At 39.7% G+C, this 18,319-nt stretch overlaps 1 protein-coding gene across 4 annotated transcripts in view; it reads left to right on the top strand.

Moving 5' to 3' along the window:
- DIS3L2 (DIS3 like 3'-5' exoribonuclease 2) overlaps positions 1-18,319 on the top strand; it is a 307,510-nt gene that overhangs the window by 162,626 nt on the left and 126,565 nt on the right. The window lies entirely within an intron of this gene.

Below are 18,319 nucleotides of genomic sequence, written 5' to 3'. Positions count from 1 at the left end.
AAAAGTCCAACATGCATTCATACTAAAAATGCTCAGTTCATAGGAAAAGAGAAGAATCCTCAACTTGATAAAGGGCATCTATAAAAAACCTACAAAGGATAGGCATCTAGATTAATGGAACAGAACTACCACTAATATGCCTAACTAATTTTTGACAGAGGAGCAGAAGCAATTCAGTGAGGAAGGGTAGCCTTTCCAACAAATAGTGTTGGAGGAATTCAGCATACATAGGCAAATAAATGAGCCTCAACCTAAACCTCCTTCCTTATGCAAAAATGAATCATGGACTTAAATAGAAAATGTAAAAATATAAAACTCATGGAAAAGAGTATAGGAGAATACTTAGAGGATGTAGTGCTAGGTAAAGAGTTCTTAGACTTTGACACAAAAAGTACAATCCATAAAAGAATAGATAAGTTGGATCTCATCAAAATTAAAAACTTTTTGTCTGTGAAAGACTTAAGAAGATGAAAATATGGGCTACAGACTGGGAGAAAACATTTTGCAAACCATGTATCCAACAAAGGACTAGTGCTATCTAGAATATGTAAAGAACCTTTAAAACTCAACAGTATAAAAGCATTCCAATTAGGAAATAGGCAGAAGGCATGTACTGAAGAGGATATACAAATGGCAAATGAGCAAATAAAAAGATGTTTAACGTCACTAGCCATTATAGAATGCAAATTAAGTCCACAATGAGATATCAGTACACACCTATCAGAATGTCTGAGATAAAAGGAAAAGGTCAAGTTGGTGAGAAGTTCCAAGCAGTACCAAGTGCTGGTGAGGATATGGAGAAAGTGGATCACTCACACATTGCCGGTGGAAATGTATAATGGCACAGCCACTCTGGAAACACTTTGGCAGTTTCTTTAAAAACTAAACACAACCACCATACAACCCAGTAATTGCACTCCTGGGCGTTTATCCCAGAGAAATGAAAACTTATATTCTCACAGAAACCTGTACATGAATTTTTATAGCAGCTTTATTTATAACAGCCCCGAACTGGAAACAACCCAAATGTCCTTCAACAGGTGAATGGTTAAACAAGCTGTGGTACATTCATGTCATGTAATGGTACTCAGCAATAAAAAAGGAATGAATTGTTGATACAATAAATAGCTTAGATGGATCTCAAGGAAATCATGCTGGGTTAAAAAAGCCAATCTTAAAGGTTATACACGAGTCCATTTATATAACATTTTTGAAAAGACAAATTTTGAAACTGGAAAACAGATTTCTGCTTGCCAGGGATTAAGGGAGGTGGGGCAGGAGGAAGTTGGGTGTGATTGAGGGATCCTTGATGTGGTAATGTTCAGTATCTTGACTGAGGTGGCATTTATACAAACCTCCACATGCAGTAAATAAGATTGTGTAGAATTTGCACACTCAAATGAGTGTGAGGAAAAATGGGAAATCTAAGTAAAATTTTGGTGCCTTATACCAACATCAGTATCCTGGTTTTGATGTTGTACTAAAGTTTTGTAAGATTTTACCATTAGAAACTGGGTAAAGGGTACACATCATTTCTATTATTTCTTACAAGTGCATGTTAATCTATAATTGTCTCAAAATAAAAGGTTCAATTTTTTTAAAAAGGTACTAGATGAACACAGATGAGAAGGTAATATACCGTGAGGAACTTGGAAGCTTTAAAGGGCAGGTGATCTTTGAACTTGACCTTAAAGAATGAACAGGATTTCAGTATGCTTTTGTCTTATTATTTTTTTAAAAAAAAGAAGAAAAAGCAATTAACACTGTTACCTCGTTCTCTGAGAAGACCTCTCAGTAAGCCCTACATGGCCCTTAAATTGTGTCAATAACCCTAGGCCAAGGTGGAATTCAGGAGACTGAGATTATCAGTTAAAGGACATGAGCAACAAATTCTTGGTTGGAGAAAGATGAGTAAAATTTGGATATTATGTGCCTAGGGTGCCAAAAGGGGATTGACAAGAGACACACAAAAAAATAGGCCTTGCACTCAGGAAAGAAGTCTGGACTACAGATAGCCATTTAGGTGCATAAAAGTAGTAGTTACAGGCACCAAAGTGAATGAGTGTATGTAGGGTGAGTGTGTGGTCTGTAAAGGGTAGAAGACCCAAGGATAGATTGAAGAGCTCAAACATTTTAAGGGTGGAAGCTTCCTAGGAAGTGGTCTGTAAAGGGTAGAAGACCAAGGGTAGACTGAAGAGCTCAAACATTTTAAGGGTGGAAGCTTCTTAGGAAAAAGTGGAGTTGGCAGCACAAAAAGGTGGATATTAGAGAAGTCAAAGAAAAGGAAAAGCAAAATTGGTGACAAGTTCCAAGCAAGGGTGAGCTACCCTGTGCTCTGCCGCTGCAAGATAAACTGGGACAAATCTGGAACGAAGTCTGTGGATTTAGCCATCAAGTCCTTTCCTTTGTCTTTTGGATATCTCCTGAGTTGTTTCAGTTCAGTGGTTAGAGCCAAAGCCAGGTTATATAGTCAGTTGAGGAGGCGGTGGGAGATGAACAATGGGGGATCCTAAATATAAACATCTCTTTTAAGGAGCTTTGCTTTGCAGAGGAGGTGAGAGGGAGCTTGAAAGAAGCAGGGTCCTAGAGATAATTTTGCAAATGGGGAAGATTTGAGATTGGTGGCATGCGGTGGGTAAGGAGCCAGTGGGCAACGTACACATTTTTGGACTTCTCATCGGAAACTGCCTTCAGAGCCTGTGGAACATTTTCAACAATGGCAAATTTTCATCTTTTGAGGGTGGATTTGATTTTCTGAAACAGCTAAGTCAGTTCAGAGCCAAGGGTGGTAAATCAGGTGGGTGATCAAGTTGGATAATAACTTTTTTAAAAAACGTATAATTATAAAGTAGTAAAACTGATTTTCTTATGAAGCTCATGAATTGGATTAGAAATTAGTTCTTAAAGAATTCTGCAAACCATTTGAGCAGTTGTAGCATTCTCTGAATAAGTGGATTTGTAACTTTTAGAAGAGGACATTCATTTGTGTAGAGGTTCTGTTATGCCTGAGAAGAAATCAGTCTTATTACATTATATTTACTCCTGGTGCTCAAATGTAAAGTTGCCCTGTAGACTTTTTGCTTGAGAGGTGACTTAGTGGAATTATACCCACGTTTACATATGGGAGAATCAAGAGTTCAAATTGTGATTGTTTAAACAGTTCTCCTGTGGTCTTACAGATGTAATTAGAATTCCTAGGATAGGAGTGTTCCCAGAAGCATAACAATACTTTAAATGTGTGTTCAATTATCCTTTTCTATAGTCATATTTAATCATTTCTTTCTGAAATAGAGTTATTTTGAAAATATGAAATCACTAGCATAATCTGAAGTGTCCACAGACAGTGCTAGGCATGTAGGGTACCCAGTGAACACCCCTCTCCTGTCTTCTCTACCCTGGTGTTTGCTATACCAAGAGGAAAATCAGTTCCCTGGAAGTGCGTCATCTCCATTAGTGTTTGGCCAAAAATATCCAGGATAAAGAAAATTAACGTGTGTAAAAATTTGAAGTTTTCACTTAGCTTTGTTAATGTGGCAAATATACATATGTCTGTATGTATATACATAAAAACATATTCATTGAATGCTTATTTTATACCTTTTTATGCCTATGTGTCCTTTCATTTAATCCTTTAAACACCCTGTGAAATACCTGTCCCTATTTTACAGATGAAGAAACTGGTTCAGATGAATGTAGTCACTTGCTCGAGGTCACATGGCTGAGAGGGGCGGAGCTGGGACTTGAATTCAGGTTTGCGATGTGGGAGGCTCTAACTCACTGTCCTCATATGTCTCCACCTTCTTAAACCCATGCCCTTGATAAAAAAAAAAAAAAATCAAATAGAAACACTTCATACTTCTCCCTCTCTCATACTGAGAAGATAGACGTTAGATCCTTTTTTCTTCTAATCCCTACTGACCAAAAAACTATAGCATTGTACTTCATGTAATTTGAATTACAAAAGCAATAGCTTTTAACCTGATTTGTTTTTGAAATAGAAAGTCCACATTGATGTTCTGCCCTCCCTCTGCTTGCCCACAGTATGGAAGCAGTGACTGTAACATCCCGTCATGGCTCCCTTAATGAGAAAGCACTGGGGAAAGGCATGACAAGTTAGCCATTCTAGGAAACTTTCCACAGCTGTTGCATTAATTAAGACTTTTCTGGTACCAAATAACAGAAGCCACTGGAGCTCGCTTAAGCAGAAAGGGGAATTTATTTCAAGAATCCTGTGGTGTCTCCCAGAATCCAAAGGCAGGGAACCCAGAAAGACTTCTTCTTCCTCTCTGCCCTCCTACTCTACACATCTGCTTCCGGCCTGCCTCTGCCCCCGACTAGCCTCCTTTGCTTCCTGCTCTTCAGCGGGTTGGCTGCTATCTGCAGCTGCCAAGTTGCTCTCTTGCTGTCTTGGCCCATCCAACTGAAGGGAGACTTATTTTTCTCTCTTTCCTCCCTTCACGTACCTTCCCCTTTATATCCCTCTCTCTTTTTCTGTCCCAATTCCAAACTCTAGGGCAAAGATTAGATTATCTCATTCTGGGTTAAATGCTAGTTTGGGAGAAGGCATGTGAGGACAGACAACCCAGAGTGTCTACCACAGCTGTGTTCACCCCTACCTTTGTGGATGGTATTGCTGATTATTCTTCTATTCCAGGAATTTGAAATTTTTAAATGACTTTGATATCATAGGGGTGAAATACAAGAATGTAGGGTTTAGAGATGTATTTGGTTTGAATCCTAACCTGCTCCGTCACTTACTAGGTATAGAATCTTAGGCAAGTTTTAACCCCTCTGAGCCCTACTTTCTTTAAAGTTAAAAGGGTTATACAGATAATACCTTTCTCATGAGGTTGTGGCGGGCTTTAATGTAATAACACACAGAGTGCTTAGCACAAGGTCTAGCACACATTATGCTTGATAAAATATTGCCTCTTAACCAGGTGGCTCACACCTATAATCCTAGCACTTTAGGAGGCCCGGGCAGGGGGGATCATTTGAGGCCAGGAGTTCGAGACCGGTCTGGGCAACAAACTGTTGCCTGGGGTAGAATGCAATGGCATCATCATACCTCACTGCAACCTCAAACTCCTAGGCTCAAGCAATCCTCCTGCCTCAGCCTCCCAAGTAGCTGGGACTATAGGTGCATGCCACCACACTCAGCTAATTTTTCTATTTTTAGTAGTGGTGGGATCTCGCTCTTGCTCAGGCTGGTCTTGGACTCCTGGCCTCAAGCAGTTCTCCTGCCTCAGCCTCCCAAAGTGCTAGGATTATAGGTGTGAGCTACTGCACCCAGCCTACAAAAAATTTGTTTTAAAAAAATTAGCCAGGCATGGTGGTGTGCACCTGTAGTCCCAGCTACTCGGGAGTCTGTGGCAAGAGGATCACTTGAGTGCAGGAGTTTGAGGTTGCACTGAGCTATGCCTAGGCAACAAAGCAAGACCGTGTCTAAAAAAAAAAAAAAAAAATGGACATACAAGACTAGATTTAGCTTTCCCTAGTAATGAGAAGAAAGAATTCATACTTTTTTTTCTGTTAAAAGTCACAAAGTCCTACTCACTTGGCCAGAGTAATAATAGAGTCCCTGATCATCCTGAAATATAGGTAAAATTTATTTTTTATATATATATTGATGTTATTCTTTATTTTCAGCAGCAAAGTTAATTATTTAATTAAAATGCTTGTCTATATCTCTTACACAAGTCTCTTACCTCACTAAACTTAGACTTTCTTAAATATTCTCAGTGTTTTATAGAACTATGCCAGGTCTGTTACAGCCCATTCGTGATGCTTCAGCAATAATATCTTTCCACATCATCCTCTTAGTAAAAAACATTGATTTTGGCTGGCCACGGTGGCTCATGCCTGTAATCCTAGCACTCTGAGAGGCCAAGGCGGGAGGATCACTCCAGGTCAGGAGTTCAAGACCAGCCTGAGCAAGAGCAAGACCCTGTCTCTACTAAAAATAGAAAGAAATTAGCTGGACAACTAAAAATATATATAGAAAAAATTAGCCGGGCATGGTGGCGCATGCCTGTAGTAATCCCAGCTACTCTGAAAGCTGAGGCAGTAGGATCGCTTGAGCCCAGGAGTTTGAGGTTGCTGTGAGCTAGGCTGACGCCACGGCACTCACTCTAGCCCGGGCAACAGAGTGAGACTCTGTCTCAAAGAAAAAAAAAAACATTGATTTTGAGAATACATTTTCCAGGCAATTTCTCTGCCTCCCAGGGGGAAAATTTTGAGGCCTCCCAGTGACCAAAGGATTAAAAGACTTGACAGGAAAGCCCTAGAATTCTTGAGGAGCAAAGCCTTTGAAAGATGCATTGTTGTGGAATCGCCCTTTGAAAGAAACCACTTTATCTTGCTCCTAAACATCTATAGGACAGACATAGCATTTTCTGAAAAGAAATTCTGGGTAATGTAGAAGAACAAACGTGTGTAGGTAATCCAGTATGGGTAGTGTGTAATTTGAAGAATGGTAGTTCCATTTTTATGGTTGCCATAACAATCATACAGTTGTGGAAAAAATGTGTATAGCTTTTATAGAAGGGAGCTGGCCCCATTGTAATGATTCTTCTCATATCAGAGCAACTGTTTTCAGATCTGAAAAGTAGGGGTGGCTTAACCCTCTGCCAGTTAGCTCAGCATGTTCCCTGAGAAGTCTCTTTGGAGCTCCTGGGCTGGTGAAATGCATTCACCACTTGCATTTGCATTTTAGCCTGATAAATGGATTGAGAATTAAGGATGATGATCCTTTCAACAGCAGGTTCTGAATTCCTAGCTTGGGAATTCAAAGGATGAGAAAAAAAAATATTGTTCCTCAAATAGAAATCTAGGAGAGATGTCTAGACATAGTTAATTCCTTGACTTTGTGACTATTCTTAATTCTGTCCACTAAATTCTGGCCTTTACTTCATTGTGTTTAGTCTCAGATAGAGTCATATTAAAATTTGGTTACAATTTCTGTTTTATTTTTACACATTAATTATGTCGCTTCTGGAAATGGAGATGGAAATTTTAAAGTGTAGCATATTTAAGTGAAAACATATCCACACATATTCTTTCTTTGGCTACCTTTTTTCCTAATTTTGCATACCCTTGCCAAAGGAAAGTACTTGGGACTTGACTTCTCGGTTATGCTAAGGAATATCCAATTCGAAGAAACTTGATGTCAGAACTCTGTATGTGGATTTTCAGGTTGAAGGTGGAAAGTTGTCAGATTTGGATGTGGTACCTAAAATGAAGTCGTTGTCAACTTAGTCAATCATAGAGAAATTTTTTCTCATAGAGATTTAGGATAATTATTACTTTAGCCAAAATGCTTCCAGAGTGTTTAAATCTTAAGATAAAGTCTGGAACAAAGAGTAGAGGTAGAGGAGATTTCAACTTCATTGAAATAGAACTTGGTCTGATTGACTTATTTTAACATCTTCCCTTTTGGTGAATTTCTGTCCCATCGAGTCATAGCCCTGCAGTTCCATGACCTTGGGCAAAATACTCAATCTCTCTTAAGCCTCAGTTTTCTCATTCACAAAATGAGAATAAAAATAATACCCACCATTATTATAATTGTATCCTCTCAAGGGGCCATTTCTAGGAAATAGAGAAAAATATTGATTTTAACGAGAGCAAGATTTTCCATATAAAGACATCTAGTATGTTTATATTCTGTCAAGATTTTGTACATTATATAGACCTTTTAATGCCTAAACTCTTAACACTGCACTTAGGGGCTTAGATGTTTGATCCTTCTGTGGTATCATTTCCTGGAAGCTTACAGCCACTTCATTTTCTCTAATTTTAAAACTTAATTTGTATCAATCAGTATTCTCATAGCCTTTCTTAAAGTAACCCCAGTATGACATTTTAAATCTGGATTATAGGAAAGCCACTACCAGAGGTAAAAGAAGAAAGAAAGAGATGTTCAGAACAAGCTTCGGATGGAGAGACTTTCTAGCCCTGATGGGACTCAGCTGTCCTCAGTACACCGTTAAGTTTGCAGAGCTGCATTCTGAACACCAGCAAGCCTAGATTTAAATCGTCTTGAACAGAAAGTGAAAGAGTTCAGAGGCCAAGGCATCTCTGCCCTGCATCCAAACTCTCTTGGTTGAGTTGTGCCTAGTAGTTCAGTGCCTTCAAGTAGACTAACCTGGTAGATTCTGGGCCATTGCCCTGGCTCGCTCTTTTGCCCAAGTTCCCCCCCCTCCCCCCCGCCGAAAGCCCAGGGCTTACTTCCTTACATCCTTTGAGACATCTTCACTCGACATCTTCTCAGTGCAGCCTCCCCTGACTATGCTATTTATAATTGTAATCAGCACTTCCAGCCTTTCTTATTCTGTTGTAATGCTTTTTTGTATATCACTTCATTTCAATACTGTTTATTTTCTGTCTCTTACCCCAGTAGAATGTTAAATGGGTAGAAATCTTTGTGTGTCTGTTCTCACATGTGTCCCAAATCCCTACAGCAGTAGATAGGCACTAAATATTTGTTGGATGAAGGATCTGGCCTTCTTTCTCACAAGCTCCAATATCTTCTTCACGTTGATGTTCCACTGGTTCCTACAACTTGGACTTGTTCTTGACACAAAGTAAGTGAAAATTTATGAAAAGGACTACAATTACAGTTATAAACTATTTAGGAAAGAAAGGGATGAGCATATTTCTTGGGAAAAGTTACATTTGAAGGGCTGCATGGTATCAGGGAGTCAGCTAATTCTTTGTGTCTACAGAAGACCTGAATTATGAAGTTTCTCAGAGTCAGATTTAAATTCAGCATATAAAGGTGCTTTCTAATAGTTAGAGCTGTCTGAACTTAAATGGCATGCCTAATGAGGCAGTGAACGCTTCCTCTCACCTCCCCATCCCAAGTATTCAAGACATAGGTTGATCTGTATGAATGGTTTGGAGGCCTTTGGGGGATAAGATTTGGACTAAGGCAACCTTCCTACTATTATGATTCTATGATTCTGGTCTCTGAATTGATAAGAAGTTCTTTCCAGGATTTAGTGTTAAGTAAAGAAAGCAAGGTAAAAAGAATTTATACTGTTTGTCTAAGAAAGAAGAGAAAATAAGAAAAATGTATATATCTGTATATCTATATCTACCCCTCTCTCTCTACATATATATATATATATATATATATATATATATATATATATATATATATATAAAAGAAAAACAAACACAGAAAGGACAAACCAGAAAATGATGAAAATAGTTATTTATAGAGGAGAGGTAGGAGCAGGGGAAAGGATACAGATGGGTATGAGACTTCTCTGCATATACCTTAACTTTTGAACCATTTAAAGTTTTAAATATTCAATAATAAAATTAAATCTAAAAAGCAAAATTTCTAAAATTGAAATCAAACAAAAGCAAATGGGCCTAATGTTTGTCAAATATATAGCATCAGCATATATAGAAATACAGAAAAAACAATTCAAGTAACTTTTGAACACTGTTTTTTTAGACAGTGTATCTCTCTGTTGCCTGGGCTAGAGTACAGTGGTGCCATCATAGGTCACTGCAACCTCAAACTCCTGGGCTCAATCAATCCTCCTGCCTCAGCCTCCCGAGTAGTTGGGACTATAGGTGCATGCCACCATGCCCGGCTAATTTTTCTATTTTTTTTAGAGATGGGGTCTTGCTCTTGCTCAGGCAGTCCTCCTACCTTGGCCTCCCAAAGTGATAGGATTACAGATGTGAGACACTGCGTCTGGGTGAGCTCTATTTTGAGCACACTAACTATATGCCTTTAAGTGAGTATATTGTGAGGATAAAATTCCAGAGAAATCTTAAACTTAATAGATCTATTGTTGTTAATGGGATGGGTTTGTAATTCTGAAACTATTTTGAATATTGAGGCTATTAGGAGCTGGAGTTTACTGGAAAAATGAAGATATAAATATGGAATGGGAGAAGGAAAGGAAGAACCTTGTGGTGTTAGATTCCAGTTGAAGATGTCAATATGAACTCATGATTTTCAAATAGTATATTAGGTTGAACTACATGAAATTGCCAGGTTCTAGGCCACAAGTAGTCAAATATCCATAGTTTCGTATGATTCAACCCAATATTTGCTAATTGCTCGCTGAAAGGTCCTGGAAGCAATGACATCCCAGTAGTAATGAGCATATCTAACACCATCTTGGTTTCTAAATACCATTCACCACCAAAAGGGATCTGAGCTCCTTAGAAAAGCAGGTGATTACAAATCTGGGGCAAGGATTATACAAGGTGAGACTCATCCATTCTACTGTGCCAAAAAGCAGAGACATGCTCAAAGACGTGGGGACATGGCACAGGGATATAGGAGGTCACTTAAAAGGGCTCCTACTGGCTTAATTTGCAATAATTTACATAACTAAAATAATAGTAGTGGTAAGGGATTATAATACATTGAATTTTTAAAAACCAGTGAATCTGTAATGATTCCAAAAAAACATTGGGGGCGGAGCAGGAAAATCTTTTAGAAGAGAGCCAGCAAATGTAGAAGGTATTGTAGGATTGGAAAAGCACCATTTTACAATTTATAAAGTTATGGCAAAAATTATCAATGGATGCTGAAACTACTCACTAAAAGGTTTTTTGAGAACAGGTTATTCACATGATCTCTAAGTCTCATTCCCCAGATTACTTATAATATTATTTACGAAGTTTAAAAGATAGCCTTAAAATAGTTTTGGCTATTAGCACCTTAACCAAGTAATCCAGTCTGGCAGGCTGACAATTTGTGCCTTCTGAAGGGGTGCAATATGGAGTCATACCATTACCTGTGACGTATTCAAGCCAAAATATTCATTCACCCTGAATCTAGTCAAGCCTTTTAACCTAACTTTCCATTTATAGGAAATACAGAGGAGATTAATTTACCACATTTGGTTTATTTCTGCCCTTCTCTTTCTCCTTCCATGAGGAAACAATCCAATAAATCCAAAACATGAGACATTCTATGAGACAACTAGCCTGGACTCTTTAAAAATAAGCAATGTTATATTTGAAAAAAAAATAGGTGGGTGGACAAAAAACAGGCTGAAGAGATGTAGCTACCAAATACAATGTGTAAACTTTGATTAGATCCTGAATCAAGAGGAAAATAAAAAGTTAGACTTTGGGGGACAAAGACATTTAAATATACTCTGTAAATTGGATGTCACGAAATTATCGATCTCCTTGGCTGTGGTGTTAGTGTTGTGGTTCTGTGGAAGGATGCTCTTATTCTTGGAGAACGCATGCTGAAGCACGGAGGGGCAAAGTGTCACGATCTCTTCAACATACTGTTCAGTAGTGCGGATTAAAAAAAAGGTAGACATATGAGGAGAGGAATGTAGGGAGGAAAAAGATAAAGCAAATATGGCAAAATGTTGAAATCTGATGAATCTTGGTGAGGGATATATGGATGTTCATTTTACTATTCTTTCAACTTTCCTGAAAGCTTAACATTTTTCAAAATGAAAATTGAGGAGAAGAAAGTTTATTTGAGCATATTCTCTGGTTTTAAACCATGGCTTTCCTGGCTCACGCCTGGCAATCTGGCTCCCACAGTCCTAGCCCCGTCTCGTGCTGTGGCCTCTGCTCCAGCGTGTGGTGTTTTTGAAGTATAAAGAGAGGCACAGAACAGAGAGCGGCTCTTTGAGTGAGTGAGCAAATGAACACGGGCAAGGGCGCCATTTCAGTTGGTTGAGTCTTATCACAGTCCTGAAGGAAGTAGAGGAACCTAATAACCACATTCATTTGGTCTAGAATTTTGCTAAGGCATGAGGTGGACTTTCTGTGGACCCAAGGTTCGTAACTTCTGATCAGGTGAAAAGGGTCTGCCCTGAGCATCATTTCTTTCTGCTTACTGGGTGGCCTCACACATGTTACTTCATCACTGAATGGGGGCAGAGGTGGAAAAGTGGAGACAGATTGACCAAGGTCACTTTCTGCTCTCAATAGACCTTCGCCTTTTTCTGTTCTGAAAGATCTGTAATCTGTGTCAGACTTCTTAGCACTTGTTGTGTCAGGAGAACTGAGTGAAAGAGTATTAAGACGTCAAGCAACTGGCATCAGGAAAAACAAAAGGTGCAGCCCACTGAACCAAGGGCGACAGACCTAGGTTTGAATGATGATTCCACCTTGGTGAAATGGAAGCTAAGATGAATTCAGCATCTGACTTTGCTGGAATGTCCCTGTACCCATCTGGAGCTGTCTACAGTGGTACTCTTGGGGACACATGACCATGGAGGAATGCTCCAACTCTTTAGTTGTTTTTCCTTCTATGGTTTATATAAACCTTCCTGCTTTCTATGAAACTGTGATACCATCTAATCAAAGAAAGTATTGGAGTAAAAATTTTATTCTTCATCCTCTTAAGGTTATTTCTTAAATTTTTTTCCATTCCTTTTCACTCTTTCACCATCATTGATCCAGTTCTCCTCCCGAGAATTGCTTGCTAGCAAGGAGACAAACCCAGAGTCACGGACAGAGGAAGGCCTCTATAAATTTTGTTAGTCTGGAAATGGTTCCTGAACCACAGTTTGTAAAACACTGTTTTATGAGAAAAGAAGATGGGATGAAGACAGAAAAGGACACCCTTGGAAACAATAACACTGTGGTGTGACCACAGGACTGAACGCCAGGAAGTCATGAGTTCTAATCCTAAATGTATTTCCCAAGACACAGTGGCAAAATTGAATGGAAAAGTGCTAACAAGAGCCCTTTGGTCATTTTTTCATTCACCTATCCATCAACTATTCATTATACATGTGCCTTCAGTGTGCTGGAAGGGATACAAAGACAGGCCAGTGTCATAGCCAGACCTGATATTGGCTCCCCGCCTGTCACAGTGATGTGTCCGTAAGTAACCACCAATCACCAGGGACAGTGGTCAGTGCCATCAGAGGGGGCAGGTTGCGGGCATCAGCAGGGCAAGTGGGGAGAAGTGGCTTCCATTCTGTGGAGCCGTGAGGGTTGCTGGAAAAAGAATGGCATTGCAGCCAGGCTTTCAAAAGCTAGGTTGGTCTTAGACATTGGAAACTGGTGGAGTAAGTATCCCAGTACAGGAACAGCACGGATGTTTGAGAGAGCAGAGGGCATAGAGAAAAGTTTAGCACACAAAGTGCATAGTGGGAGTATGCAATCTAACTGGAAAATGTGTTGGGGCTGTATCATGATGGGCTTTGAATCCTAAGCTGAATTTCTATTTTACCCTGTAAGGAGCTGATGAAGGTTTTTGACCAGGCTCATGCTTTAAGATGATTAATCTGGCAGTGTTCGTGACCTCAGGGAGAGCAATTTCTGTGATGTGGTACAGGCCGTGGCCAAAATCCAGTGAGGTGAATAGTGACAGAGTGGGGAGGAAATGTTGCTGTGGTGACTAGACATCTACTTCCAGCTGAAAGGAGGCAGAGGATGCAGGGTCAGAGGAAGAGTGTGAGTGACGAAGGAACAGAAATTCTTGCTATGCTTTTGTTCTTTCCTGGGATTCTTAGCCAAGTCTTAAGAGATTATAGAAGACTTTTAGTTATTCATGTGTTCTTTTCCAGACCAATGGCGTTGAAGAAAACGGACAATCTTAGAAGTTTTCTGTCACTTTAAAAAGTTCTCCTAAGCCCTTCAGTCACGTGCCTTCAGAAATTTTGGTTACATAACATTGCTCTGAATTGGAATTCTGCAGCCTCATGAACTGGAGTCTCATTCTTTCCCTCCCCCACCTGGCACTTTATTTTCTGTGGGTCAGGGTTAGCTTCTTTCTAACCATTGTTGCGGAACTCTTTAAATATTTGGTCTCACAGGTTCTAAAAGCTGGCAGGCCAGGCTGCTCCCTGCAGGTTGTGAGACCAGAGCCTTCCAGAAAAGGAGCCAGTAAAATCCCAAGCATGTTAACAGAGTATAACAGCTGCACGGTGCCCCACCCCCATCACCCCCAGCCCTGCCACATGGGGCCGGGCTCCCAAGTGCTGTGGCCAGCAGCTCCTGGCCACTGGCTCACAAACAGAAGGAGCCCTCATCGTGGCTGATTTGTAATTGCAGTGATGACAACAGATTAAATCACTGGCTCTCAGCACTAAGGACTGTGGTTTGTCAGGGTCACTCACTGTTCCTTTGCTTCTCCCAATTTTCCATAGTGAGAGAGCGAGTTTGGAGTCTACTGCTATAGTACAGATACTTATCGGGAGCCCTCCGAGTTTTACTCTCTCTAGAAGTTTGTTCTTTTAGTAGTCTATAATGCATCTCTTTCTTCCAGCATCCCTTCAACATGATTCTGAAATACTGTAATCCTTCAATATACATATATTTTTTTTTATTTCAGAATTTTATGGGGGTACACACATTTTGGTTACATAATTTGCTTTTGTACGGTTTGAGTCAAAGTTGTAACTGTGCTCTTTACCCAGTTAGTGTGTATTTTACCCATTAGGTGTGAGTTTACCCACCCCCTCCTCCCCTCTCCCACCTACTTGATTTTCCTTGAGTTTTACTTCCATATGTGCACGTGTTGATCAATTAGTTCTAATTTAGTATCATATGTATTTGTTTATACCTCACTTTTTTCCAAAAATGATTTAAGGCAGCTTACAGATATACATATAAAGCAGTAAATTTTTTAAAAGTAAGAAATGGGACAAAAAGAATATATGAATAGGGAAATTATGCACAGTAAGAACACAGATTAGTTCACAAAGTTTAAACTACAAATAAAGTCTTCTAGAAGCAAGTTAGAAATGATTTTTTCTGAGTTTCCTAACAGCCAAAGCAAAGAGGGAAATTTAGGGGCAAAATCCACATGTAAGGAAGATACAGACTGTCAGCTCAAGAGAAGAGTGTTTCCTTGCACTGCATAAACTTCTCTCATAAGTGCTCATAAAAGAGCACCAAACGGCCAGATGGGCCCTTGTTCTCACCAGCTTCCCTGCAGTGAGCAGCAGTCATTCAGTTGACTTCCTGCAGTGTCTCTTGGTAGCAAAGCCCCAAGTAGGACAAGGGCTCCCCTGGAGGCCTGCAGAGGGTGTTTCCATGCAGTTCATCACTTCTCCAAAGAGGAGCCTTGCTTCTGGGGGATGCTGTACCCCCAAAAAGTTCCAGGAACAAATGAATCTGCCAAGAACTACTGATACCAGCGTATTAAAAGCTCCTAGAAGTCATACAATTAAGAATCAGCCCAGCATTTCCCAAACTGATGTAATCTCAAGACCTTTTTAAAAAATTAAAACACTTATTTGGCACATTAAGAAACATTGATCTAAAAATAGGAGTCAGTACCTTTCTATTAAGGGCCACATAGTAAATGTTTTAGGCGCAACTAAAATAAACCACTGTCTCTGTCACAGCTAGTCAACTCTGCCGTTGTATCAAAAAAGCATGGCTGTGTCTGATAAAGCTTTATTTGTGGATACTGAAATTTGAATTTTATATAATTTTTGTCACCAAATAGTATTCTCCTTTTGATTTTTAAAAAACCATTTAAAAATGTAAAAGCCATTCTTACCTCATAGGTCATTCAAAGACAGGCAGCAGGCCAGATTTGGTCTGTGAACCATACTTTGCCAACCCCTGATCAAGAATGATGTTTGGGTGGCATATCTTTCCAGCAAGCAAGCCTTTCTGAGTACTGTTCCTCAGGGTTCCTTTTTAATTTGGACTTTTATGTTTTTGGTTTAAGAGCAGATTTAAGGAAAAACAAACAGAGAATTGGTCTGAGTCCTTACAGGCTAGTCTAGGGTTTTCCTCAGAAAACAATTGTGGATCCTCTCAAAGAAGACATTTACAAACTAACAACAGAAGTCTTACTCTGTCACATGCAGCTGGATCAGCTTTAGGCTGGAAATATCTTAGTGGGCATTATCATTCATTCACTGTTTATAGAAGTGAAAGTCGTAAAGCACCCAGAAACATTTAATTTTAAGAAAATATAGCTTCCTTGTCAACTGTCCAAGTAAACTAGTAAGCTGTGTCTCCCCCCACCCCCCAAGCTAACAGAGTTCTTTCTGATTTTGACTAGGGAGACATTCTTTCAGCTTCTTATGATGTCACAATGATGAAAGAAGAAGAATCGAAACATTCCCACTACCACATCTGATACTTCAGTTTCAATTATACAAGTATTTTTTATTGAGCACTCAGTATATATAAAACATCTGGGTAGGTTTTATGGGGGATACAAAAAGGAGCAAGGAGCAGACAGTTCCTTCTTTACCTTGTAAGCCAAGTTCAAGATCCTCACCAATTATTGCTCCTTGCTGTAGTGTCAGGATTAATTTCACCTCCCTGGCTCTTCCTGTCACCATTCATCCATTCATTCAGCAAACACCTCTGAGTTGCAGCATCTGCTCAAGGCACTGGGAACACAGCCCTCAGAAGCGTGTTTTCCAGGGGACATTGGTGTTTCTGTTTTCCTCTGACATTCTTGCTTGCAATCTCTTTTATATGGTGGAGCGGAAATTATTACTGCATTTCCTAAGACTTCAACCTTTGTGTTCCCCACACTGTGCGTGACTCTCCTCAAAACATTTAGCGGGAGGGTGCATCTCCTGATTAACCACCCTTTCTGGGACTGGATGCTCTTGTTGCTTCCACCTGAGTGGCACCCACCTCTCCCTGCCCTCTTTTCTTACTGTACCACTGGGAACGCAGTTTTATCTGATTCATAATTTTAAAGCCATTGACTATATTAAGCAAGAGGAGTGTAAACAATGTTACAAGGTAGCTAAACATACATATAAGCAATGTCTGTTGGACAGTTGTTTTTGATTGAGGAAGACTCTATAGCGTTAATTTTCCCATTTATTAAAAGAATACTTAATTGCAGTGAAAATTTTTAAAAATATGAAAAAGTATACAGTAAAGAAAAAATTAATCCGTAATTCTGGCACCCGTTGATAACCCTATGAACATTTAACATACATTTTTTACTTTCTTTGATTCACACAGTAAAATTGACCTTTATTTGGTATATACTTCCATGAATTTTAAGATATTATACATTTGTGTAACCACCACCACCACAATCAAGATCAGAAAAGTTCCATCCCCCCATATAAGTACCTCTTTGGCAGCCCCTGGAAACCACTGATCTCCTATCACAATAGTTTTGTCTTTTTGAGACTGTCATATAAGTGGAATCATGTAGCATATAAGCTTTTGAGAATGACTTTTTTCACTTGGGTTCATTCAAGCTATTGGTGTATATGAATAATCATTTACTTTTTGTTGCTAAGTACTGTTTCTTTGTGGGGTTGTCCCACAGTTTGGTTATCCATTTGCCATTTAAGATTACTTTTAAAAAACAAAGTGACATTTCTGGAGTCCTAAAGTACTTTAAAATCAAGCTGTATATTTAATGTAGTGGGGGGTTTTATTAATATTTCTTCAGAAAGTTATTGTTGACTTGATGGTGCATCTTATAACTAATACTGTCTTAGAATCGCGGTGTTGTAGTGGTGAGAAGATCAGTGTGGGGGATAAGGAGGGGCTGTTGAGGGCTATTAAGAATAAGGGAAGTGGGTAGTCAAGAGTCAGATAAAGGAAGGCCCTGAGACCATGGCAAGCCCGTGCCAGAGCAGGGCTTGGGGGAAGTTTTGATCAGAGGAGCAACACCAGGAAAGAAGTCTTTAAGAACAAAGCCTGTCTGATTGTGGTCAGTACCAGGATGGCCACCATCATCAGTGCTGATGAGTCAAGAGGAGACAGGGAAATGGTCGCAATGCACTGCTAGTGGTGGATGAAATGGAGGAAGAACTTGGGAAGAGTTTGGTGGAAGCGGCAAGCGCTGACTAGAGAGCATGGTTCAAGGGCAGAAAGGTAGTTGCTGCAGAACACTCCAATCCCCAGGCCAGTACCTGGACAGGAAAGGCAAGACATACGAAGAACCAAGGACAGCCGCTCCCTAAATCTTTAGGTGTTTATGTGGTAGCAATGGGTGGGTTGGGTGGCACATGCTATATGCGAAACTGTACAACAGAAGAGAATGTCCTAGAGCATCACAGATTAAGAATGATATGTACACAGGGATACTGTGCAAAGATAAATGGGCACAGGGTGTACTTGATGATGGGAACTTGGGTAAAGTATGTGATGATTCTATGGAAACAAACTGATCTTTATTTCCAAATAGAATTGTATTATAGCTAACTATACGGCCCAAAGTTTTTTTGCAAAACTTATTCTTGGGTTCCATCTCTCTGTGTCATAAGTCAGGTGACTTATTCCTTGACATATTCCATTTTTTCAAGATAGGGGAAGGATCATATAGATCCTTGAAGGACAGTTTCCCTTCTGCTACTGAAGAAGGCGGAGGCAAAACTAAGAACTGACCATCAGAGTAATTTACCAAAGGGACTTG

This window comes from Lemur catta, chromosome 8, assembly GCF_020740605.2.
Source record: "Lemur catta isolate mLemCat1 chromosome 8, mLemCat1.pri, whole genome shotgun sequence".
NCBI classification, from domain to species: Eukaryota; Metazoa; Chordata; class Mammalia; order Primates; family Lemuridae; genus Lemur; species Lemur catta.
This window is presented reverse-complemented; position numbering and strand designations above follow the sequence as displayed.